We start from the raw sequence: 27,577 nt of genomic DNA, 5'->3' as shown, positions 1-27,577 counted from the left end.
AAATTTATTTGTAAAGTTTAAGTTTATTGTTTATTTAATTTTCTACCTATGTCAATTTGGAAACATTTTTCGAACATGAGCATCGTTTCTTGTTCTCTGGTGGTGTTCGTCTTATAATATTATTGCAATTCCGCTTATTTCAAATCTTCTACTATGGTTCGAATCACTCCACTATTCTGCTAATATTCGTAACAATATCTTCCACGGTAAGCTCTCTGTCTATACCTATGGATTTCCAAAATTCTTTCAACCACTCTAATTCTTTTGCAAAATTTCTATTTTCTATTTCTCGCACATCATATGCGTCCCAATTGAGGGGGGTTCTTTTAAAACGTTTATTGAGCATTCCAATTTACTCTTGTATTTTACAAAATTCAACAGGATTTTTTTTTTCACAAATTTCTTTAGAATGCGTTTGTACGATATGGATATCAAATGAAAGGTTTTAATGATTATTTAAAAGGGAGTGGCCTTAGTTCTATAGGTGGACGCCTTTTCGAGATATCCCCCTAAAGGTGGATCAGGGGTAACTCTATAAGGTGTTTGTGCAGTACCGTTAATTTATTTATATATGTAATACCACGAACATTATTCCTGCCAAGATTCCAAGGGCTTTTGATTTCGCTCTGCAGAACTTTTCCATTTTCTTCTACTTAATATGGTAGCTGTCACACCCATTTTACAAAGTTTTTTCAAAAGTTATATTTTGCGTCAATAAACCAATCCGATTACAATGTTTCATCTCTTTTTTCATATTTGGTATAGAATTATGGCATTTTTTCATTTTTCGTAATTTTCGATATGGAAAAAATGGGCGTGGTCATAGTCGGATCTCGACCATTTTTTATACCAATACAAAGTGAGTTCAGATAAGTGCGTGTACTGAGTTTAGTAAAGAAGTATCGATTTTTGCTCAAGTTATCGTGTTAACGGCCGAGCGGAAGGACAGACGGTCGACTGTGTATAAAAACTGGACGTGGCTTAAACCGATTTCGCCCATTTTCACAGAAAACAGTTATTCATAGAATATATGCACCTACCAAATTTCACAAGGATAGGTAAATTTTTGTTCGAATTATGGCCTTAAAAGTATTCTATACAAATTAAATGAAAAAGGGCGGAGCCACGCCCATTTTGAAATTTTCTTTAATTTTTGTATTTTGTTGCATCATATCATTACTGGAGTTGATGTTGACATAATTTACTTATATAGTGCAAAGATATTGAATTTTTTGTTAAAATTTGTCTTAAACATTTTTTTTTAAAAAGTTCGTCGCCCGATTTTGCTAATTTTTATTTAGCACATATATAGTAATAGGAGTAACGTTCCTGGCAAATTTCATCATGATATCTTCAACGACTGCCAAATTACAGCTTTCAACATTTTAAATTGTTTAACCATTGTCCATCATTTTACTAATTTTCTAGTTTGCGTCATAAGTTCAACCCACCTAACAAGTTTCATCGCTCTGTCCATCTTTGGGAATGAATTTTCACACTTTTTCGGTTTTTCGAAATTTTCGATATCGAAAAAGTGGGCGTGGTTGTAGTCTGATTTCGTTCATTTTAAATGCGCTCTGAGATGAGTGACCGGGAACCTACGCAACGAACTTCATCAAGATACCTCAAAATTTAATCAAGTTATCCTGTTAACGGACAGACAGACGGACGGACATGACCAAATGAATTTCTTTTTTCGCCTAGATCATATTGATATATAGAAGTCTATATCTATCGCAATTAGTTTATGCCGTTAGAGATTACCGATATGTGAACAAAATTAATATACTCTGTGAGCTCTGCTCAGCTGAGTATAATAAGTTGTGTCAGTAAAGCTTTCGACAAAGTATCACACCCATTACTTATTCATAAGCTCAGTCAACTCGGTTTTCAACCCCGTCTTATATGTTGGATTTCTTCGTATCTTGGTTATCGTACGCAAAAAGTAATCTTTAAAAATACACTTTCTGGGGTCATCAATGTTTCTTCTGGTGTTCCTCCGGGCAGCCATCTTGGTCCGATTCTGTTCTTGTTGTTCATAAACGATATATCTGGTACAATTAAATACTCAAAAATCTTGATGTACGCAGACGATGTAAAACTTTTCAAATCATGTGCCTCGGTTGAGGAACATTCCTTGCTTCAAATGGATTTAAATCACTTGGTTACCTGGTGCAATGTAAATTATATGGCGCTCAATCTCAAAAAATGTATTTCATGTGTTTTTCTCGGAGAGTTTCGCCACCAGCTTCATATACAATTAACAACTATAGTCTAGAAACTGTAAATAATTTTATTGACTTGGGAGTCATGATGGATTCCAAACTTAGTTCCAATCTTCATATTAATGCTACAGTGAATAAAGGCAAAGGTGTTTTTGCATTTGTTAAACGGTGGTCAAAAGAATTTAACGACCCTTACATAACTAAAGCACTTTTTACAACATTAGTTAGGCCAATATTAGAATACGGCTCGATAATTTGGAATCCGCGTTATCAAGTCCATGCAGACAGTCTCGAATCAATACAAAAACAATTTTTACTATTTGCCTTAAGAAATTTCCAATGGGACTCTTTAACTAATCTTCCACCTTATACTAATCGATTAAAGCTTATCAATCTTCCAACTCTTGCTAGTCGAAGGGAAATGCTTGGTGTAATATTTATGACAAAACTTTTAAATGGATCAATTTCGAGCCCATTCCTTCTGAATGAAGTGAACTTTTGCGTTCCCTCTCGGACATCGAGACACTTCAAACCTCTTCTGCTGAAACAATGTAGAACGAATTTCGAACAAAATGAACCTTTTCGGCGTTTATGCCAAGATTATAACTCTCACTCAAACACATTTGATAGCTCGGACTCCCTTTTTTCTATAAAAAAGATTGTTCTCACCTCTCTAAATTAATGTATAATACGTTTGCTTCTGTTCTCTTTAAGTATTACGCTTGGCTGATGAAATTTCTTCTGTAGCTGATCAGTCTCAGATCGTGACGCTTGACAAACCGCTGCCCATCAAAGACTCGGCAAAATAAAAAAAAAAAAAAAAAATAAAAAAAGTTATTATATATATATATAAATCGATCGCGTGAACAGGATTAGCCTGGTTTCATTGGGCCACTTGAGGGCAGCGCGCTGCCACAACGTCCATTAAAAAAAAAAAAAAAAAAAAAAACAAAAAAAAAAAGGCAAGTTAAGAAAAAACGGAATAGAGTATGGAAAATGCAAGTTAAGTGTAAAGGATTCGTGGGAATAAATTTTGTGCAGGCAAAGATTTGTGGTGAGAATTAGTCAGCTTTAAATTTAAACCGAATAGACCTCAAGCTGCGAGACAGTAGATTGTCGTAGCGCGTTTCGGAATATATGTATGTACGAACGAATTAATATGTACATATATAAGAGTCAATGTATCTCAAGACATACTAAAACAAATCAAAATATATGTTTGTACAAATGAATGAATGACTGAATGAATGAGTGAATGAATGAATGCTACACCTCCATCATTCTTTCAAGCTGTTCGGTACTGGCAGCAGCTGAGCTTGGTCCGTTGCCTGAGGCCTTCGATCCCCAAGCTCCCGAATACCTTTTCTGTCCGCTCTCTACGGCATCGGCTCCGGTGTTCAATCTTCGTAGAAAAACTCAGGCTGTGGTATTCCCGTATCTATTTGATTAAACAGGGATCCTGCCACCTGATTTTCTAGCTGCCTAGTCACACTCCTGGTGATACGCCTATCAGTTCTAAACAATCCAAACCCACCAGTAACTCTATCTGGCTTGTCTCCCTCCTCCATTCACTCACAAAAATACACGAGCGAGGGAAGTTTGGCACACCTGGGTGCTTCTGGTTCACCAAGCCGAACTTATCAACACCGAAATTAGTTGGTTTGGTACAAAACAAAATAAAACAACGTTGTACCGATCGCTAATAAAAGTAAATCGAAACCTTAGAAAAGATATTCGATTACGTTTCACATGCAGTGATGAAAAAAATTAATAATTGGTAAACTACGCAACTAAATAAGACCTTCGAAAATTAATCCAAAATAAATTTAATACCTTATATTCGGGTACAAATAGTGCAAAAAAATTCAAAACAAATGCAAATCGAACTTTAAAACAAATGGATTCAATAAAATTCAAAACAAATAACAACTAAGTATAAACCTAAAAATTCAAAAATTCCAAACGTTTGCGAACTGAAATCCCGTGAGCAATTAAAAACAAATCGAATAAATAAAATAAAAGGAAAAAAAGAAATTTTCCAAGATTTAAATACTATTAAAATATATATATGTACTAATTCACGTTAAACTTAATTTTATGGAAATTGCAGTAGAAAATAAAATAAAAAAATTGCATTAAAACTAAGTGACTAAGTGACAGAAATTTTCCACCGCCCTCGCCCATGGTACCAGTCAACAAAATTAGAGGTATTCATGCCTGTATGTTCAAATAGAGATAGGGTGAGAAACAGACAATGTGATAAGAAAGATAAGGCCCGTCCAGGTCAGGTGGAGTCTGCCCTCCCTTTCCTACATATAAGATGTAGCCCTGGGCTTCGCTATGACTCCTTATCCCGAACGAAGCTCCCTCAACCTGACACTAGTCCGTCCATCAAAAGTCTGAGAAGTAACTAGTTACCCTCACATTTTGTCCATGTCAGTCTACATACCCACGTCCCCTCTTCCGCACCTACGCAACGCCTACACCAAACAAAAAGGGAACCCTATCTACGCTTAGTGGTATTTCAACCCATTAACCCAAATAAAATACCGAAAAATAAAAATAATCCAACCCAATTTTTTTTTTCTTAAACGTTATAAACAACATATATTTGGGTTAATAGAAAATCCGAAAAAAAAAACGAATTAATGATTCTTACGCCTACATATGTGCCTAAACCTCTAAATATCATACAATGAAAAACTCAATTCAAAATTTAAGAAACCGAGGTTTATATTTAAAATAGATAAAAAGTATTTTTCTAATCTTCCCAATTGTTACAAACAAAAAAAATCTATCTGTAAAACGGATGCCTTGATAAAAAACTACTAAATTAAAATAAAACAAGTAAGGAAGGCTAAGTTCGGGTGTAACCGAACATTACATACTCAGTTGAGAGCTATGGAGACAAAATAAGGGAAATCACCATGTAGGAAAATGGACCTAGGGTAACCCTGGAATGTGGTTGTATGACATGTGTATCAAATGGAAGGTATTAAAGAGTATTTTAAGAGAGAGTAGGCCATAGTTCTATTGATGGACGCCATTTAGGGATATCGCCATAAAGGTGGACTAGGGGTGACTCTAGAATGTGTTTGTACGATATGGGTATCAAATGAAAGGTGGTAATGATTATTTTAAAAGGGAATGGGCTTTAGTTCTATAGGTGAACGCCTTTTGGAGAAATCGCCATAAAGGTGGACCAGGGGTGACTCTAGAATATGTTTGTACGATATGGGTATCGAATGAAAGCTGTTAATGAGTATTTTGAAAAGGGGTGATCCTTAGTTCCATAGGTCGACGCCGTTTCGAGATATCGCCATATCAAACGAAAGGTGTTACTGAGCATTTTAAGAGGGAGTGGGCATGAGGTCTATAGGTGGACGCCTTTTCGAGATATCGCCATTAAGGTGGACTAGGGGTGACTCTAGAATGTGTTTGTACGATATGGGTATCAAATGAAAGGTGGTAATGATTATTTTAAAAGGGAATGGGCTTTAGTTCTATAGGTGAACGCCTTTTGGAGAAATCGCCATAAAGGTGGACCAGGGGTGACTCTAGAATATGTTTGTACGATATGGGTATCGAATGAAAGCTGTTAATGAGTATTTTGAAAAGGGGTGATCCTTAGTTCCATAGGTCGACGCCGTTTCGAGATATCGCCATATCAAACGAAAGGTGTTACTGAGCATTTTAAGAGGGAGTGGGCCTTAGGTCTATCGGTGGACGCCTTTTCGAGATATCGCCATTAAGGTGGACTAGGGGTGAATCTAGAATGTGTTTGTACGATATGGGTATCAAATGAAAGGTGGTAATGATTATTTTAAAAGGGAATGGGCTTTAGTTCTATAGGTGAACGCCTTTTGGAGAAATCGCCATAAAGGTGGACCAGGGGTGACTCTAGAATATGTTTGTACGATATGGGTATCGAATGAAAGCTGTTAATGAGTATTTTGAAAAGGGGTGATCCTTAGTTCCATAGGTCGACGCCGTTTCGAGATATCGCCATATCAAACGAAAGGTGTTACTGAGCATTTTAAGAGGGAGTGGGCATGAGGTCTATAGGTGGACGCCTTTTCGAGATATCGTCATTAGGGTGGGCAGGGGTGACTCTAGAATGTGTTTGTACGATATGGGTATCAAACGAAAGGTGTTACTGAGCATTTTAAGAGGGAGTGGGCATTAGGTCTATAGGTGGACGCCTTTTCGAGAAATCGCCATTAGGGTGGGCCAGGGGTGACTCTAGAATGTTTGTACGATATGGGTATCAAACGAAAGGTGTTACTGAGCATTTTAAGAGGGAGTGGGCATTAGGTCTATAGGTGGACGCCTTTTCGAGATATCGCCATTAGGGTGGGCCAGAGGTGACTCTAGAATGTGTTTGTACGATATGGGTATCAAATGAAAGGTGGTAATGAGTATTTTAAAAGGGAGTAATCCTTAGTTCAATAGGTGGACGCCTTTTCGAGATATCGCCATAAAGGTGGACCAAGGGTGACTCTAGAATGTTTGTACGATATGGGTATCAAACGAAAGGTGTTACTGAGCATTTCAAGAGAGAGTGGGCATTAGGTCTATAGGTGGACGCCTTTTCGAGATACCGCCATTAGGGTGGGCCAGGGGTGACTCTAGAATGTTTGTACGATATGGGTATCAAACGAAAGGTGTTACTGAGCATTTTAATAGGGAGTGGGCATTAGGTCTATAGGTGGACGCCTTTTCGAGATATCGCTATTAGGGCGGGCCAGGGGTGACTCTAGAATGTTTGTACGATATGGGTATCAAACGAAAGGTGTTACTGAGCATTTTAATAGGGAGTGGGCATTAGGTCTATAGGTGGACGCCTATTCGAGATATCGCCATTAGGGTGGGCCAGGGGTGACTCTAGAATGTGTTTGTACGATATGGATATCCAATTAAAGGTATTAATGAGGGGTTTAAAAGCGAGTGGCCCTTAGATGTATATGTGAAGGCGTTCTCGGAATATCGACCAAAATGTGGACCAGGTGATCCAGAAAATCATCTGTCGGGTACTGCTAATTTATTTATATATGGAATACCACTAACAGTATTCCTGCCAAGATTCCACGGGCTGTTGATTTCGCCTTGTAGAACTTTTTCATTTTCTTCTACTTAATATGGTAGGTGTCACACCCATTTTACAAAGTTTTTTCCAAAGTTATATTTTGCGTCAATAAACCAATCCAGTTACAATGTTTCATCCCTTTTTTCGTATTTGGTATAGAATTATGGCATTTTTTTATTTTTCGTAATTTTCGATATCGATAAAGTGGGCGTGGTTATGGTCGGATTTCGGCCATTTTTTATATCGAGATAGAGTGAGTTCAGGTATGTACGTGTGCTAAGTTTAGTAAAGATATATCGATTTTTGCTCAAGTTATTGTGTTAATGGCCGAGCGGAAGGACAGACGGTGGACTGTGTATAAAAACTGGGCGTGGCTTCAACCGATTTCGCCCTTTTTCACAGAAAACAGTTATCGTTCTAGGAGCCAAGCCTCTACCAAATTTCACAAGGATTGGTTAATTTTTGTTCGACTTATGGCATTAAAAGCATCCTAGACAAATTAAATGAAAAAGGGCGGAGCCACGCCCATTTTGAAATTTTCTTTTATTTTTGTAATTTGTTGCACCATATCATTACTGGAGTTGAATGTTGGCATAATTTACTTATATGCTGTAAAGATATTAACTCTTCTTTTTAAATTTTAATTTAAAAAAATTTTTTTTTAAAAAGTGGGCGTGGTCGTTCTCCGATTTTGCTAATTTTTATTAAGCAGACATAAAGTAATAAGGGTAATGTTCCTGCCAAATTCCATCATGATATCTTTAACGACTGCCAGATTACAGCTTGCAAAACTTCTAAATTACCTTCATTTAAAAGTGGGCGGTGCCACGCCCAATGGCCAAAATTTTACTAGTTTTCTATTTTGCGTCATAAGCTCAACCCACCTACGAAGTTTCATCGCTTAATGCGTATTTGGTAATGAATTATCGCACTTTTTTGATTTTTCGAAATTTTCGATATCGAAAAATTGGGCGTGGTTATTGTCCGATATCGTTCATTTTAAATAGCGATCTGAGATGAGTGCCCAGGAACATATATACCAAATTTCATGAAGATACTTCAAAATTTACTCAAGTTATCGTGTTAACGGGCAGACGGACGGACGGACGGACGACTGTGTATAAAAACTGGGCGTGGCATCAACCGATTTCGCCTATTTTCACAGAAAACAGTTAACGTCGTAAAATCTACTCCCCTACCAAATTTCAAAAGGATCGGTTAATTTTTGTTCGACTTATGGCGTTAAAAGTATCCTAGACAAATTAAATGAAAAAGGGCGGAGCCACGGCCATTTTGAAATTTTCTTTTATTTTTGTATTTTGTTGCACCATATCATTACTGGAGTTGAATGTTGACAGAATTTACTTATATACTGTAAAGATATTAAATTTTTTGTAAAAATTTTACTTTAAAAAAAATTTTTTTTAAAAGTGGGCGTGGTCCTTCCCCGATTTTGCTAATTTTTATTAAGCGTACATATAGTAATAGTAGTAACGTTCCTGACAAATTTCATCATGATATCTTCAACGACTGCCAAATTACACCTTGCAGAAGTTTTAAATTACCTTCTTTTAAAAGTGGGCGGTGCCACGCCCATTGTCCAAAATTTTACTAATTTTCTATTCTGCGTCATAAGTTCAACTCATCTACCAAGTTTCATCGCTTTATCGGTCTTTTGTAATGAATTATCGCACTTTTTCGGTTTTTCGAAATTTTCGATATCGAAAAAGTGGGTGTGGTTATAGTCCGATATCGTTCATTTTAAATAGCGATCTGAGATGAGTGCTCAGGAACCTACATACCAAATTTCATCAAGATACCTCAAAATTTACTCAAGTTATCGTGTTAACGGACGGACGGACGGACGGACGGACGGACGGACGGACGGACATGGCTCAATCAAATTTTTTTTCGATCCTGATTATTTTGATATATGGAAGTCTATATCTATCTCGATTCCTTTATATATGTACAACCAACCGTTATCCAATCAAACTTAATATACTCTGTGAGCTCTGCTCAACTGAGTATAATGATTACGTGTGATTTGGGACGATGGGGATTCGCTCGCACGTAACACCAAAAAAGAAATGTAAAAGAGAAGGAACTAGTTAGTGACTTATTGAAAAACAACACTTTCACTAATCTAATTAACAACAAACTTTCTTTATTCAATAATTCAAAGTAAATGGAAAAATTAAATTACGAAGTATTTCGGAAATTACTTTAATTTAATGGTTTGGAATTCGCACTTGAAACAATGAATGCTTACCTTCGGTGTGGTTGCTGGAGCTCACTTGCTGATGTTCAAAAGAAAAGTGAAAGTGAAAAAAAAGGAAAGAGTCCATGGCACCCGCCGATTGCTAACTTTCGTCGAGTTTTCCCCTACTCAATTAGTTCTCGGCTGTGCAAGGACAGTTACCGGTAATGGTTAAGTATATGGACCGTATTAGGGTGAACTAAAAGTTATTTTAAAAATATTTAGGCTGGTGGCCTAAACATGCCGGCCCCCTTGCGGCGAGCAAGCTGAGAACAAACAACCAGTCCGAATTGACATCTAAGATAATACATGTAGCGATATATTGGGTGTACAGAATATGAAATAAAGTAGGATTCGTACGTTGTTCTCTATCGCCTTGTGGTGATGGCTCCCATTTCTCGATAAATACTGTGGATGAGAGAAAAATGGTTAATACATAAATACGTGGTTCCATTTAGTTCAATGCACCTTATTAGATTAAAATGTGGATGTGGAGCTATCTGTAGATATGTTGTAGATATAAAAATATTCTGCGATTGGCTTACTGTTGGTAGGCCCCCGAGATGACCAGGCCAAATATGGTGGCCTGAGCTAGTAGCCCGTTAGTCGTGGACGGTGGCGTGCCGCTGATCATAAGACTGGCATAAACATCAGCGCCGAGTGTAAGTCGCACTGGTGCGGCGCGGTAAAAATCGGGGTCTGCCAAGCGCATAAACTGGAAAGGCGTTGCGATTGTGGAGTCTACGCTAGCGATCGGGTTGAGACGGTTATGGCGTGTTATTACTATAGCTTGGGTGATTACCCTCCCTGCTACCCCATACTTCCCGCGCAATATGAGTGTACATCTCGTTGGTGACGTGGAATTCATGCGCTCCAGATGGAGTTCGTTCGCCAGATTGGCATCAATCACTGTGTTTGGGGAGCAGGGATCGATGAGTGCGCGTACCAGATGCAGGCGTCCTCCGGACTCGATGCGAACAACTGCCTTGGGTGCGATCGCGATAAACGATCTTATTATCGATGGTGTGGCTGGGGTTGCTATAACTCGGCCGGTCTTAAAGCGTTTGGGCACTTCTTTTCATCGGACAAGTGCTCGCCCACGGTCTTCTTCTCGGGATTCATACGGGACCGTTCTACCCGATGTGCGCCGCGATGAGCGGAAAGGACGCGTTTCCGCGTCACCACGTCTCACATGAGTAGAACGGGGGGGTGGTCGGAAAGGACGTGTTTCAGAGCCACCGACGTGTGATTTCTGCTTGCTCCCAGTTGGTCGTACAGCTTCGGTTTCTAATTGCCGTTGTTGTTCGTGCCGTAATAGCGGTCGGAAAGGACGTGTTTCAGAGCCGCTCTGTTGTCTACGAAGGGTAGCTAATGCCGCCAATCTTGCTTCTTCTTCTTCTTCGGCATCCTGATCATCCATTTGTTGCGCCCAAGACTTGGTTCTTTCGGTGAGGGCCAGGGATAAGGCCCCGTCTGAGCTTTCTCCGTCATCGAGAAGGTCGCTTGTAGTTTGCCTCCATTCCTTGGTTTTGTCCAGGTGAAGGGTAGTATGATGATGCTCGTTGCATCGATAGCACTTGTCCTTACTTGTGCATACCTCGTGACTGTGGAAAGGGGACAAACAGTTGATGCAGTAGTTATGTTTGCGAACCGCCTGCCACGTTTCTTCAGCGGACATCCTGCGGTATTGTGCGCAGAATCGTACGCCGTGATTTGCGGCGCAAAGGCGGCATGGTACGGAGAAATTTCTGGAACGCTCCTCTGTCTTGACGCGAGTTGCCGTGAAACGAGTCATTCTAAAAACATAATCGAGCGTTATTACATTGATTTCGTCTACATGGATGGCTAGTGGGTTTTTGTATGAGGATGTTTTTTTTTTTTTTTTAATATTTGCTATTATTATTATAAAGAAGGGCAAAGGGAAAAACCGCTAAACTGATTTTAGCACCCATCATCCCATGTAGATGGTGCTTTGGTATTTTACCTTACATATTTCAGCGTTTGGTCGACCGATGTCGCTGAGCTGGCGCTACATAATTTGTGGTGTGTTTTAATTTTACCACAAGGGTCCTGCCACCACATGGAACATAATTTGTGGTGTATTTTAATTTTACCCCAAGTGGCATGCCACCACACCCCACGAATTCGCAACTTGACTGTTGTAAGTGTATAAAAAAAATTTGCGCAGTTGCGTTTTCACCATTTAAAATTATTTTTCGACGTGTATTGTCTATAATTGCCGTCTTCCACTAAGTTTCACCGCTTCGGCTCCCGCTCAATTCTCACGGGAATGCACTGGATCATGGAGAGACTTGAGAGGCAGATGTCATGAAATTTTCGCACACGCGAAATGTGATAGGCAGATGTCGCTGCGGTTTTTCATATAACACATACGGCGAAAGGCTAAGCAGCAACATCTATTTTTGAAAGGTAGGTTTATTAAACGAAGCGTTGCCAAAGAAGTAATTAACAAATTATCTGACGCACCAATTGAACCAAACTTCTGGTCTGGATTTATCTGGCGCAAATCGTTGATGTTGCATTTGCATGTAAAATTATTTAGCTGGTTCAGGACGATGGCAAATGCTGAAATACGTAGAATTAAAGTGCGTGCACACTAAGCGATGCGTAATGTAGCGGCAGCGACGCTTCACTTTTTTGCCTATTTGATCAACATTACCGCTCATGGCCGCGCCGCGCATTGCTGCCGCCGCTAGGTGTGAATTGTTCCATAAGAATACATGCGAAGAATATTTTGCAGCGTAGTGTAGGGCAGCTCAGTGTGGCCTTAGCTTTAAGTATTCGAATCTCGACCAAATGATTGATAGATATTTTATACGCGACATGTAGTGTGACAGCGCGACATGTGGTTTCCTAACGTCTTTGTTGAATGCTGGAATTATATATATGGTGGCGCATTGCGCATGTAAACATCAGTTCAGCTGTTTTGGATGTGCAGTTTTTTCGTCATTCTCCTTCAGCTCTTGTTTGTTTTTTTTTTTTCATTCGCCGAAGCAGTCAAGTGTGACGTAGCTGCGCAGAACGAAGCAACCTTGAACTCATGCATGCACCATTTACAATGTGTGATTTGTGATGCTTGACTACTTGATGGTCCGAAGTGAAGTGTAGAAATTTTGACATTTACTACACTTCTCCACTTCCTGAACGAAAAAAAAGAATCATGAATGTAAAACACGCGGTGGTGAGTACATACTGATCGATTTTATCTTTTTTGTTTAGTCATTACTTTTCCCTTTTTATTTACAGGAAACGCAGTGGTTTTATTTGTCGCTTCGCCTTCTCCGGTTTAATCGCCCGAATTTGTTGTGGGTAACATTAAATTTCAGGATTTTATATGAAGGAAGGGTATTACTTTTAAAATATAAGACTCATTCAAGCCAGAAACACGAATAAAAGGTGAGAATAAAAAGAATTTTTACTTGAGATCTACGGCACCGCTTTCGCTGTACCCGTTTTCTTAAAATTCCGCGTAATAAGCGAATAAAGCATACATTTTTTCGTGTAGAAGTACAATATCTATCCATACATCATCTTATTAAAGAATAAGCACTATGTCTGCAAAACGTAAAGTTGGTGGAAACGGTGCTGGCCCTAACAAACGTCGCCCAAGAAGCAAGATGATTTCAAAGCTGTGTTAAGCGATGCTTCCAGTGAAGACGGCCAGTCTACCGCAGACCAAGGGGAGGTTTTGATTCCTAATGAGGATTTAGATCCCCCTACGAAATTGCCAGAAGATCTACTTGCATCCCTGGGCAAAACTCCGTGCCGGTTGCTAATTTGCGGAATGGTGACATGGGATTTGACTGGCAAACGGGATCGCAAAAATGTGGCAAAGTTGGACCCAATCGTTGTTATAACTTTCATCGATTTACTGATGATAAGTATCGTTATTGCGCAAGTAGTCCGACTTCTGCTCACACCCTTCTAATAAACATGAATCGTAAGGCGATTTCTTTTGGCCACAATCCTTTCGGTCACTTGGGATTACCTGATGTGAAAATATGCCAAATACCTACTATTATGCCACGTCGAGTGGTAGCCGTGCTGGTGGTGAAAACGAAATTTTGTTTCGCGCACTCCCTTGCTCTATGCAAATTCCATTCTTGCTTTTAATTTGTGTGTTGGAATTTTTATTAATTGAAGCTTTTTTTTATTATGACTGCGTTGGCTTTTGAGACACTCTGTGTATATACTTTGTGCCTTTGATAACTTTAGAATGTGAGCTCTTTTTATCTCAAGCTTTTGACAATCGGGTTTTCATCTGATTTAAATTTCGATGGCTACTTTTTTCCTGGGTTTGGAACGCGTCAACGTTGTCCAAGCTGCATGTGGTCGGTACCATTCCCTCCTTTTGATGAAGACAGGTACTGTTTATGCCTGCGGATAGAATAAGTCAGGCCAACGTGGTATAGGTAACACCCAGCCGGTGGTAAGTATCCCAACCCCAATAAACTACCGTGGTCCGCCAATTATTCGTATATGTTGTGGAGCCGAGTGTTCCGTGATGCTCATCATTAAAGGTAATTTGCATACATTTGGGTTACCCGAATACGGTCAATTGGGACATAACAGAGATGCAAAGTATTTCGTCCATGCGAACAAATTATCTTTTCACTTTGAAACGTCTCCAAAACAAAAAGAGAAAAAATCGTACTTTATATTGAGAAAGGCAAGAAGGACATGTAATACCTATAGGGACTGTTCTAATTGTCGACGTCGCCTGCGGTAATAATCATACGGTCGCCATTGATTCTAAGAAGCGTGTGTATAGATGGGGATTTGGCGGCTTTGGGCGCCTTGGTCATACAGAGCCTACGGACGAGATGGTACCTCGTTTAATAAAATTTTTCGACATTCAAGGACGTGATGAACGTAATGTATATTGTGGCGCAACCTTTAGTCTTGTCCTCAACGAGCTTGGCGTCCTCTTTCTATTTGGCCAAAATAAGAAGACGGGAGAATCAAATATGTAACCAAAACTTGTTCAGGACTTATCTGGGTGGAACATTACTGATATCGGATGCGGAAACACTTCTATTATCCTATCAGCTGATGATACCTTAATAGCATGGGGCGCTTCCCACCTATGGGGAATTGGGTATTGGCGAGTTCCCAAGGTCGTCCACTGTTCCTAAGGAAGTCCCCAAAATAGATAATATGAAAATACCTCAGGTCGCTATGGGTAATTCTCATGCTATATTACTAGTAGATACTGCTCACGAGTCAACTAAGCAAAAATATGATAAGTTACTAGAATATACTATCGGTGACTGAGTAATGCAGGTGCAAAAACGTATTTATTTAAAGCTTATCCAACATTTATTAAACATATTCAGAGTGGCGTAGAAAAATAAATAGACAGTGACGGAGAAAAGTCTACATACACCCCCTTTTTCCTCTGGGTTGAAAGGCTAATAATTTTTCTGAAAAATGGGATGGTACAGTTGTATAACTGACTCATTTTGTTTTATTGATTGTCATAATAAGCTACAAAAAACCCTCACTTTAATACAAAATAGCGCAGTTATGGGAAAGAAACAAAAAAACAAAAACCAACGTCCCTACAGTACACAAATAACCTATTTAGTATGAATAACCTCACGTAGCTTTAAATAATGTTGTTTTTTATTAACATCTTGAAACCGTCGTGGCGTTAAGGCTACTAAATTCGTTAACAGGGGTTATACTGTTCTAAATTTCTGTGATGCGTTCTTTGAGGACAGCAGCGCTAGAAACCGGGTTTTTCTCCATGCCTAAAGCCATTTAGTATGCTTTGCAGCCTAATTTCGGAAAACATTACTTCCCCAAAATTATCGTTTTGCTCCAATACCCCGATCGGTGCTTCATAGGGTAATTTTGTTTTTTTTTTTTTGAAATAAGGTTTAAATAAAAATGATTGGAAACCTTTTGTGCTCCACGCACGTGAGAAAAAACCTTTGTGCGCTAAGCTATCAGCTTTTAAATTTTAAGGAAAAACTTTTTTTTGTCAGCCATGAAAGTCTTAGAGGAGCATGTTGAAGATATGCCATTATCATGAGTAAAATTTTGGGAACGTGTTGGTTTGGCCCCCATTTTGTTTGTTTGTATGAATGTGACTCCGCCAAATAGGAGGTGTGTGAATGGCTCCGCTATACATAGGAGCGTATAGTGCACTCATGCCAAAACATAGGCAGTTGTATGAATGTAACTCCGCCAAATAGGAGGTGTGTGAATGGCTCCGCTAAACATAGGAGCGTATAGTGCACTAATGCCAAAACATAGGCAGTTGTATGAATGTAACTCCGCCAAATAGGAGGTGTGTGAATGGCTCCGCTAAACATAGGAGCGTATAGTGCACTCATGCCAAAACATAGGCAGTTGTATGAATGTGACTCCGTCAAATAGGAGGTGTGTGAATGGCTCCGCTAAACATAGGAGCGTACATTTCACTCATGCCCAAAGCAGGGCCATGGGCGCATGAAAGCAAGTCTTGCGCCGAGGTGAATTAGTTAAGTTATATATATATAGATATGGCCTAACCAACGCGTTCCCACTTGAGCTCATATTCACCTTTATAACTAAACATTAGGCAATCTTAACCCAATGCCATCTGCAAAGGTGTACTACTGTTTAGATAAATATAGGTTTGCAGACAGGAAATTCTCCTGTTGTATAATAATTTCATGGCTGATAAGAAAGCTCTTAAACCTAGACTTATTTCAAAGAGCAATTGGCTCATCGCATCGTTGTTTTGAAATTTGTTCCTAGGGAGTGTTGCATGAAGGGTTTGATGGTCTTGGATAATTTGTAATAGGATAATAAGAATTATAGACAAGCTTCAGATCCCTAATTCGGTGTCACACCCTGACTAGACAAGAAGTGGACTTAGGGAGAATGAGAAGTGGGGTATTAAAGATCTCCGACCCTCTCCTCGCAAGGAGGAAGCAAGACCAACTTTGTGATTGGTCTCGTCGTGTGCCCTCTCGCGGTATCAAGCTCGACGACTCGAACTCAATTGTCGGCTCCATAATGGAGTTTGGTTATTCGCCCTAATCTCCATTCGTTCGGAGGTAAATTTTCCTCTTTTATGACTACCAGGTCCCCTTGTTTCAGATTGGCTTGTGGGTGTTTCCACTTGGTGCGTTTTTGCAATTCGGTGAGATATTCGGACTTCCACCGTTTGCAAAACGTTTGATGTAATGCCTTCAGCTTCTCCCAGCGGTTGACAAGTGAGGCACGATTCTCACTGACGTCAATCTCTGGTGGGGCTAGTAGATGACCGCCAATGAGGAAGTGTCCCGGAGTGAGTGGTTCCAAGCTGGACGGGTCGTTGGAGGAGGGGCTCAGAGGTCTCGAGTTGAGACAAGACTCAACTCTGCAAAGAAGGGTACTGAACTCCTCCATAGTAAATTTGTAGTCCAACGCTATCTTTTTGAAGTGGTTTTTAAAACTTTTGACTCCAGCTTCCCACAGTCCGCCCATATGAGGGGCGGCTGCCGGTATGAAGTGCCATTGAAGGGTTTGGTGATAATACTTCGATAGGGTTTGGTTACGCGCATCGGCGAGGAAAGCTTTGAGTTCGGATCGAAGTGCTCGAGAGGCACCGACGAAGTTTGTTCCGTTGTCGGAGTATATGTTCTTCGGACACCCTCGCCTGGCGACAAACCGACCGAAAGCTGCTAAAAAGGCGGCGGTACTGAGGTCACTCGCGACTTCTAAATGAATCGCCTTGGTGGCAAAGCAGACAAAGAGGCAGACGTAACCCTTTGATATGCGGCATCCTCTTCCGCTATAAGATTTGATGTCAAACGGTCCGGCAAAATCTACCCCCGTATTGGTGAAAGCCCGGGAAAAGGTGGTTCGCTCTGGAGGTAGATCTCCCATCAGTTGGGTTTGGGTCCGTTTGCGGAATATGGTACAGGTTTTGCAATTATGTATGACCGATCGGATCATATTTTTTACCCTAGGTACCCAATATTCTGTGCGTAGGCGACGAAACATCAGTTGGTTCTCACCATGCAAGGTATCTTTGTGGATGAACTGGACAAGAAATCGTGTGAGCCGGCAGTCATACGGCAGAATGATCGGGTGCCGTTCACTGTAGGGAAGATCCTTGGCCCCTGAAAGACGACCGCCCACCCTCAATATGCCCTTTTCATCGACAAGCGGGGTAAGAGGCAGGATTTCACTCTTTGAACCGATGAGTTTCCCGGATTTCAAACTCGAAAGTTCCTCCGAATAATGCTTCCGCTGGTAGAGAGCTATTAAACGACTTGTCGTGGCCTGAATTTCATTGGGTGAAATGAAGTACGATTCCGCTTTAAAGGAAGATTTTGTTTTAGTATTGGTACTTTGCGAAAATCTTATAATATATGATATGACCCGCAAGGCTCTTGAAAGTTCTGAAAACCTTTCTAGGATATCCTCATTTCCACTTATTTTTGATGTGGTAAAGGCTTTTACGCGCTTTTGCTCAATATCTGTCTGATACTCCTTTCCTTGATTTGGCCACTTTGAATTGTCTTCTTGTAACCAAGAAGGTCCCTGCCACCACAAGGAGCTTGCGACTAGGTCTTTTGCGGACAGCCCTCTGCTGGCCAAATCTGCTGGGTTTGATGCAGACTCTACGTGGTGCCAGGCACTGTTCCCTACCTTTTCTACGATTTTGGTTACTCGATGAGCCACAAATGTTGACCAAGAGCAGGGAGGTTTTTTAATCCACGCTAAAACGATCGTTGAGTCAGTCCATAGGTGTGTGTGGAATTTTCCCAAGTTCAGGTTTTCGCGCACTGATTCTAAAGTTTCGGCTAACAAGACTGCTCCGCACAGTTCCAATCTGGGTAGCGAAATTGTTTTTACGGGAGCTACTCTTGTTTTCGCCATTAGTAGGCTGACGTGGACCTCCTCATTAACCCTTGCCCTAAGAAATATTGTAGCTGCATAGGCTTTTTCGGATGCGTCGCAGAACCCATGTAATTCAACGTCCGCATTTAGTGTAAAATTTACCCATCTTGGTATCTGTATATTGTTAATATCCGGGTAGTCCTCCATAAATGTTTGCCATTTATCTAGGGTACGCGTGGACACTGTCTCGTCCCAGTCAGTTCCTTCCAGCCAGATGTTTTGCATTATGATCTTGGCTACTATGATGACTGGCGCGAGCCATCCCAAAGGATTGAAGAGTTTGGCGATCGCTGAAAGTATTGCCCTTTTCGTCAGGACCTCACGATTTTCGATAGGTTTTGCGGTAAAATAGAAATAATCCGAATGCGCGTTCCATCTGATGCCTAATGTTTTGACTGTACTCGCATCCTCGAATTCCAGAAAATCTTCGTTTAGCAAGTGGGATTTTGGGATTCCTTTCAGTATTCGGCTGCAGTTCGAAGTCCACTTTCGCAAAGAAAAACCTGCTGACCGTAGTACGTGGGTGACTTCCTCCCGAGCTTTAATTGTAGACTCGATGCTGTGGCCTCCTGCTAGCACGTCATCGACGTACATGCTTGTACGCAGAATGCTGGCTGCTATGGGTGATGAAGTCTCTACATCATCTGCTAGTTGGTGCAGTGTCCTTATTGCCAAATACGGAGCACAGTTAACTCCAAACGTTACTGTCTTTAATTCATAGACGTTGATAGGATCCCCTGGATTATTGCGAAATACTATTCTTTGGAACTGGGTTTGGTTGGGCATTACCCATATTTGGCGATACATCTTCTCTATGTCGCCATTAAAGACATATTTGAAGAATCGCCAACGAAGGAGCAGAATTCTTAGGTCGGCCTGCAGTACGGGGCCGGTGTATAACACGTCATTCAAACTAGTGCCATTGGCAGTGGGACACGATGCGTTAAAAACTACTCTTACTTTTGTAGTCGTGCTCTCCTCTTTTATTACCGCATGATGAGGCAAAAAATAGCAATTTGTTGCATGGGGAGGGATAATGGTGGGAACTTTTGTCATATGCCCTAGTGTTTCGTATTCCGCTAATACTCTGTTGTATTCAGTTTGCAGGGCTGGCGTTTTCGATAGACGCATCTCGTTTCGGTAAAACTGAGAGCAAGCGCTTTTCAGAGAGGGCCCTAATGTGATGCTGTTTGGAAACCCCTGCTTGAATGGTAGGGCTACGATGTATTTCCCATCAGTATTCCTTTTTGTACAGGGACTGTTCTAATTGTCGACGTCGCCTGCGGTAATAATCATACGGTCGCCATTGATTCTAAGAAGCGGGTGTATAGATGGGGATTTGGCGGCTTTGGGCGCCTTGGTCATGCAGAGCCTACGGACGAGATGGTACCTCGTTTAATAAAATTTTTCGACATTCAAGGACGTGATGAACGTAATGTATATTGTGGCGCAACCTTTAGTCTTGTCCTCAACGAGCTTGGCGTCCTCTTTCTATTTGGGCAAAATAAGAAGACGGGAGAATCAAATATGTAACCAAAACTTGTTCAGGACTTATCTGGGTGGAACATTACTGATATCGGATGCGGAAACACTTCTATTATCCTATCAGCTGATGATACCTTAATAGCATGGGGCGCTTCCCACCTATGGGGAATTGGGTATTGGCGAGTTCCCAAGGTCGTCCACTGTTCCTAAGGAAGTCCCCAAAATAGATAATATGAAAATACCTCAGGTCGCTATGGGTAATTCTCATGCTATATTACTAGTAGATACTGCTCACGAGTCAACTAAGCAAAAATATGATAAGTTACTAGAATATACTATCGGTGACTGAGTAATGCAGGTGCAAAAACGTATTTATTTAAAGCTTATCCAACATTTATTAAACATATTCAGAGTGGCGTAGAAAAATAAATAGACAGTGACGGAGAAAAGTCTACATACACCCCCTTTTTCCTCTGGGTTGAAAGGCTAATAATTTTTCTGAAAAATGGGATGGTACAGTTGTATAACTGACTCATTTTGTTTTATTGATTGTCATAATAAGCTACAAAAAACCCTCACTTTAATACAAAATAGCGCAGTTATGGGAAAGAAACAAAAAAACAAAAACCAACGTCCCTACAGTACACAAATAACCTGTTTAGTATGAATAACCTCACGTAGCTCTAAATAATGTTGTTTTTTATTAACATCTTGAAACCGTCGTGGCGTTAAGGCTACTAAATTCGTTAACAGGGGTTATACTGTTCTAAATTTCTGTGATGCGTTCTTTGAGGACAGCAGCGCTAGAAACCGGGTTTTTCTCCATGCCTAAAGCCATTTAGTATGCTTTGGAGCCTAATTTCGGAAAACATAACTTCCCCAAAATTATCGTTTTGCTCCAATACCCCGATCGGTGCTTCATAGGGTAATTTTGTTTTTTTTTTTTTGAAATAAGGTTTAAATAAAAATGATTGGAAACCTTTTGTGCTCCACGCACGTGAGAAAAAACCTTTGTGCGCTAAGCTATCAGCTTTTAAATTTTAAGGAAAAACTTTTTTTTGTCAGCCATGAAAGTCTTAGAGGAGCATGTTGAAGATATGCCATTATCATGAGTAAAATTTTGGGAACGTGTTGGTTTGGCCCCCATTTTGTTTGTTTGTATGAATGTGACTCCGCCAAATAGGAGGTGTGTGAATGGCTCCGCTATACATAGGAGCGTATAGTGCACTCATGCCAAAACATAGGCAGTTGTATGAATGTAACTCCGCCAAATAGGAGGTGTGTGAATGGCTCCGCTAAACATAGGAGCGTATAGTGCACTCATGCCAAAACATAGGCAGTTGTATGAATGTAACTCCGCCAAATAGGAGGTGTGTGAATGGCTCCGCTAAACATAGGAGCGTATAGTGCACTCATGCCAAAACATAGGCAGTTGTATGAATGTGACTCCGTCAAATAGGAGGACTGTACATCCATAGGTCGCTGGTTCATATCCGGCTCGAAGGACCAATGATTACGTGTGATTCGGGACGATGGGGATTCGCTCGCACGTAACACCAAAAAAGAAATGTAAAAGAGAAGGAACTAGTTAGTGACTTATTGAAAAACAACACTTTCACTAATCTAATTAACAACAAACTTTCTTTATTCAATAATTCAAAGTAAATGGAAAAATTAAATTACGAAGTATTTCGGAAATTACTTTAATTTAATGGTTTGGAATTCGCACTTGAAACAATGAATGCTTACCTTCGGTGTGGTTGCTGGAGCTCACTTGCTGATGTTCAAAAGAAAAGTGAAAGTGAAAAAAAAGGAAAGAGTCCATGGCACCCGCCGATTGCTAACTTTCGTCGAGTTTTCCCCTACTCAATTAGTTCTCGGCTGTGCAAGGACAGTTACCGGTAATGGTTAAGTATATGGACCGTATTAGGGTGAACTAAAAGTTATTTTAAAAATATTTAGGCTGGTGGCCTAAACATAAAATTTTCGATATAAAAATCTAAAAATAACCAATAAAAATGTGTAAAAAAATTATACAAAAAAATTATAAAATTTGCAATACTTATCACCCGTTGATTTAAGTGGTTTTATAACCACGGCAGCTGCTGTGAGCTTCCAACACTAATTCCTCTCCCTTTCCCAAGCAGATACAAGAAAAGTAAATAGCAAGCAAAGGCAAAAATAAAACATATGCAAGCAAAAAACTGCGTGTGCTAGATAGGTAAACGTGGTGTATTTTGTATTGCACTTACCACTTTATCCCTCGATGAGTCGCCGCATCTCGGAAAGCTGTGCTGAAAAGTCACAATAAAGTCCTACGTATTTATCTAACGATGGATAAGAACAGATAATAATGTGATCTGCCTTCAAATACCTAACGAGATGTATTACAGAGAGGATCTACTTTGGATGAGTTATGATATAACGCAATACAAGATATTTGCACATATGTACATACCAGAATAGGTCTAGCTTGAAATGCATAAGCAAATGAATTCCACTTTCAAACACACACAAATTTCTCATAGCGATACAGTCATAGCGGCATAGCTAAGTTAAATTGAACCCAGCGAGGAGTCATATCCATTTACAGTTGCTTAACCCATAAACATAACTGACTGACAGCGTCAGTTTGTCGGTGCGACTGACCAAACAGTATTACATAGTTCGGTAATAAGAATATAGCACTGAATAGGTATATAGAAATATAATGTAGTTATTTTTAGTGTGTAAGTATTATACAAAAATATTGTAATAGTATTGTAAGACAAATTCCTATAAAAAGGAAAGCATTTATTAATAAAGATCAATTAGCGCTTCCAGTAATTCACGTTGCTTTTATTTCTCCATAAACCTTTTTACATTTTACCTTTTTACATGGCGATGCTGCCAGCTTGATCAGAAATTGGCAAAACTGCTAAATATCTTGCTGGAGGAATATATCCTGACAGTTTTGGCTAAAAATCTGAAAGGTCCTGCCAAGTTTAAATCATAGAGAACATTTTTTACATCGCAAGCTTGATCAACCCAACGTAACTTGGTATGATAACTAACAACAATAATTTAACGGACTTTTGGCAAATGCGAATAAACTCATGGTGGTTATCTGGAACAATTAGTTATGAGCGTTTGTTTGAAGCAAAATAACGCAAGCTCAGTAATAAATTAAACGCATAAATGGAGTGGAATAATCATAATATCTGGCCGCAGAGCAACAAACCAACAGGACATAATTGGCATAAGACTGGGAACTAATATGATATGGCAAACCAACAGGACATAATGGACAATACGATTGGCAGCGAATATTATGTATATTAAGTATATTTAAATTATTTAAATTTTAAGAATAAATGGAGCGGTCTTAGATACGCTTACCCATTAGCAAAAATTTTTATTTTTTCTTAGACATTTTTTTAAAATTTTTTTTTAAATCAGGAATTTTAATTAATAATTAAAAGAATATTTCAAACTTACAATGTTATAAGTTAATTAATTTGTTCAGGTAAAATCTAAAAAACTATGATTTGAAAAAAAAAGAGAACTAACTAAATAAAAGTTCGTAAATTGGAATGCTTAGGTCGTTTTCATAAAGCTTCTTAAATACCCTGTTAACTTTCGTTACAAATACATACACATATCATACAAAAATTGCGAGGATATTTTATAAAAGATCCAATTAAAACTTCCTGCTTTAGAAACCTTTTAAAATCTACCATATTTTCACCATTTAAATAATAAATTAAAATGCAAAGGGACTTCTCGAAAATCCGATTACAATGGTGGGACGAAAATACTCTAAAAACTAGGGACCTAGAGAAAGAACTAAATGCACTAAAAAAGCTTTGCACGATTATAGGAATGACTAGAGGACCAACCCCAGAAGATGTGGTAAACCCTACGACCAAAGAAGAAGAAATAGCTAGGATGATAAGGATGACTTTCCCCGATAGGGATTCTATTTATGAATAAATAAAAAGGAAACAAAATTGCCTAGGAATAAAGTTTCAGATATTGTTTGCGCCCCTCCCTACTAAGTTATCGTCGCCGCACCTGCCTTTCCACTCGGTCGTCGCTATTATTGAATATTAACCTAAATAAAAATATTTTAGTAAATATTTTAGAATAACGAGTTTTACAATAAAAAGTTATAAATATAACAAAATATTTTAATATCATTTTATTCAAATTAGAGAAGTTTAAAATGTCTTGGTGGACAAAAGTTTGCGCAAGGCATTATGATACTGATAGCCGTATACGAACTAGGGAAAGAAAGCTCTGAAACAACAGAGAACACGATAACCAAGTATGAGCTACCAACTAAGGTAGATACAGAAAATATTCAGAACATTCCAGACGTTTGGTTAGCAGTTATAGGTTGTGTATTCATGCTATTGATCATCACAATAGGTTGATGAAGCACAAATATAGGCAGGTAAAACCCGCCACAGATCGTGTCTAAGAAACACAAATTTTTGCAACCCATTACCTAAACCAAACCCAAAGCTAAGGAAGAGCAATCAACAATTCAAATAGTAAATCTCAAAATGTCACAATCAACAGTAAAGGCAGCCCTGCCTAAAGCGAACAGCAAATCAAAAATTCTTTTGATTGCTCCTGACAAAAATGGTCATGAAGTAATAGGAAATTCTAGGACAGTGGAAATAGGCAAACACTAAGAACGAAAAAAAAAAATACAAAATTTTTAAAACCAGCCCATAACAAAAAAAAAATTAAGAAAAACATTTATGGTGAACCCCCAGGGGGGTTCCAGGGGGTGTTCCACTGGCATCGGTGGGTCGGGCCTCCAAAGTTAGTGGGGGCCGGTCATACATTTGGACTCGATTGGGATTTTAAAAAAATTTTCCCCTACCCAAAAGTTCGACCCAAAATGGGGGGGGGGGGGGGGGGGGGGGACGACATCAGAATTCGTTTTAGAGGTATGGCTCCTTCGGCAAAGTTTCTTATTTTGATCCCTAGAATACGACTTTCACAGAGCAATGAGCGATTTTTAAATCGACCTGCCATAATATATATATATATTAAAGCGCTATATAAAATTGCAATAAAATACTAGTCGCGCTCGTTTCCATCTTAGGATAGAAAAATGCTAGCGTAGAAAATTTACAAGCAACCAGCTTGTTGAGGAAGTTATTGCCTTAGCACAATATTCGACCAGGCATACAAGAAATGACGGCAATCAAGGACTTGAAATTTATAAGGAAAAATTAATTGAATATTTACTGCAGTAGGCTAATTTAAAATTGATAACAAGGTTCTTAAGATCAAATAATTGCACTTAACCAAAGAAGTTGTGCTAGTGACAAATCCCGGTATAAAAATAAAAAACAAAAATTTAAGTCATGACGATTCTGTCTTGGTGGCCGCCGCAGAAATCGTATGACAAATAAGATCAAAGAAATTGCTGGAAAATATGAAAATATCGAAATTATGAAAAGATTATTTAAAGATAAGAAACATTTTTGCATCCACTGTACCTTCCGTCTACTCAATTAATTGAACAACTAATATTATAAATTACCTTGCTCTTCCACCAACTACAGCCACTAAATTTTCTGAATAATTAGCTATACATTTTTTTATTGGTTCTAAATTTAATACGACCCAAATGAAATAAAATAGCAATGAAAATATTCGTTTAATAGAAACAGTAAAGAAATCTAATTATGATAAAATAGCTACAGTAAGGAAATAAAATAGGAGACTTAGTGTTAGTTAGGGAAGAAGCAGCTCATAAGTTTACATAATAGAAAAATATTTTTACTTTAACTCCGGTGGAATAGAATAGGAAATATTAATAGGAAAATATTTCCCTTCAACCCCCAGTAGAATAGGAAATAGTAATAGGAAAATATCTTTTACATTTTACGCTAAATAGAGTTGAATAGCAGTAAAAAATATTCTTACATAAAATCCCCCAATAGAAAAGAAAATAGTAATAGGAAAATACCAATACAAAAAAAATCTACTATCGATGGATCCGGCTTTGCCTTGCGTTTTGTATCGGAGATGGTACAATTTCTGAGCACGGGAGAGCCTTAGTTGGTTAATGTACACCGCTGTGAACATGTCACGAAAAGCGGACCATTCTTCATAGCCACCATAAAAGGTCGCCGTGTCGCATGCTGGGACTTTCAGGTAAATATTTGCCTCAGCCGGGGGTTGTACCACGCGGGGTGGTGGACTCGGCGTTGCCATCATTTTGATCAATGAAAGTTGATATACAATCTTTGCTTTTGGCACTTCATACGTATCAAGGCAGGCGCATTGTTTGCCTTGTACTGAACTCTTAAAATCTTCAGGGAAACTTTCATCTAGTTTCGGAAATACCAGATCGTAAACCGATTGAAGTCGTGCCCAATAATCATCTAGTGATTTGTCCTTTATCATGAGATACGATTCAGTGTGATCCTGAATCGGTGCTTCGTTGAATTTTGCACAGTATCTCATCAGATTGTCACTTTCCGCGATGAACGATGAACTTTTGCGCGGATGGGTCAACTGATTTGGATTTCCGGCGGGGGGATGTTGACCTTTCCTTGGCCGTTTTTTCCTTTGGGCCACCTTTTGGTTTTGTCCCGGTTTCGGACGTTTTTGGGGGACTTACAGGCATTTTATGCAAACTTTTGGGTTTTCACCAAGAAAAAAAAACAAATAAAATATTTGTCCGCTCAGAGAACGATCGCAAAATTCGAAGATGGAAAACCCTTCGTGCCACAGAAATTTAAAAAAAGGGAATTTAAATTGGTGGCGGTGTTTGTGTTTTTTTTTTTTGAAAAATAGAGTCAAGCACGGACAACGGGACGTTCCTTAAATAATTTAAATCAGCAAAATTCGGAATTCAATAGTATGTATAATGCTTTGTAAAAACAAAAAATATAAAATTAAAAAAAAAATCACAAACACTTCACTTATATATACGTGTGGAAATAAACGTGTATTTGTAAATTACTGGTATATATAGGTATGTATATATTAGAAAATAATAATACTTTGAGGTTTTTAGGAATATTTTTGAAAAGTTCCTATAGGGACGAAAATTTCTCAAACTTTGTTTTGTACGACAGAATAAGTACAAATTTACGTGCGCAATATACAAACGTATGTGTGTATATATGTTTGTTTGTGCGAACGTATGCACGTGAACCAGATGAGCTTCTCTGTTTATGTTTACAAACAGAAGAGTTTGTTTTGATTCGCTTCTTCGTCGCTTTAATATCGCGTTTCTTTTGTGAAGCTGAGTGCGCTTGATTGCACTGTTGGGAGAGTGCAGCAAAGAAAGAAGAAAAAATTGCAAATATGAGAGAGGTTGAGAAATTTGATCAGCAGTACACAACTCTCGTTGCTAATGCAGCTATACGTGCTGGGAGAATGTCGCTGGAAGAGCGACTTGACCGTGTGAGTAAACACGTATGATCTTCTCTGAGTGGAGAAGTGTGAATGCTGGAAAAGCAACTTGAAATTATTTGTACATGTATGTAGGCAGCTTAAACACTGTGAGCTTAGAAAGGCTGGCAGTTGGTGAAGCCAACAAGCAAAATCTCGGTTCAAAATTCCCAAAAAGTTAGGGAAGGCTATACCAAAAAATCAACTTTA

The 27,577-nt window shown here is 39.1% G+C and overlaps 1 protein-coding gene and 1 pseudogene across 1 annotated transcript in view; both read left to right on the top strand.

The window, feature by feature from the left end:
* Positions 1-27,577, top strand: part of LOC137234942 (nuclear factor 1 X-type-like) — a 2,160,399-nt gene that overhangs the window by 915,157 nt on the left and 1,217,665 nt on the right. The window lies entirely within an intron of this gene.
* On the top strand, positions 12,583-15,143 carry LOC137234311 (protein RCC2 homolog; annotated as a pseudogene).

The sequence above is a fragment of the Eurosta solidaginis genome, chromosome X, assembly GCF_040869045.1.
Source record: "Eurosta solidaginis isolate ZX-2024a chromosome X, ASM4086904v1, whole genome shotgun sequence".
NCBI classification, from domain to species: domain Eukaryota; kingdom Metazoa; phylum Arthropoda; class Insecta; order Diptera; family Tephritidae; genus Eurosta; species Eurosta solidaginis.
The sequence above is the reverse complement of the archived record's forward strand: the minus strand, read 5'-3'. Positions and strand labels throughout refer to the sequence as shown.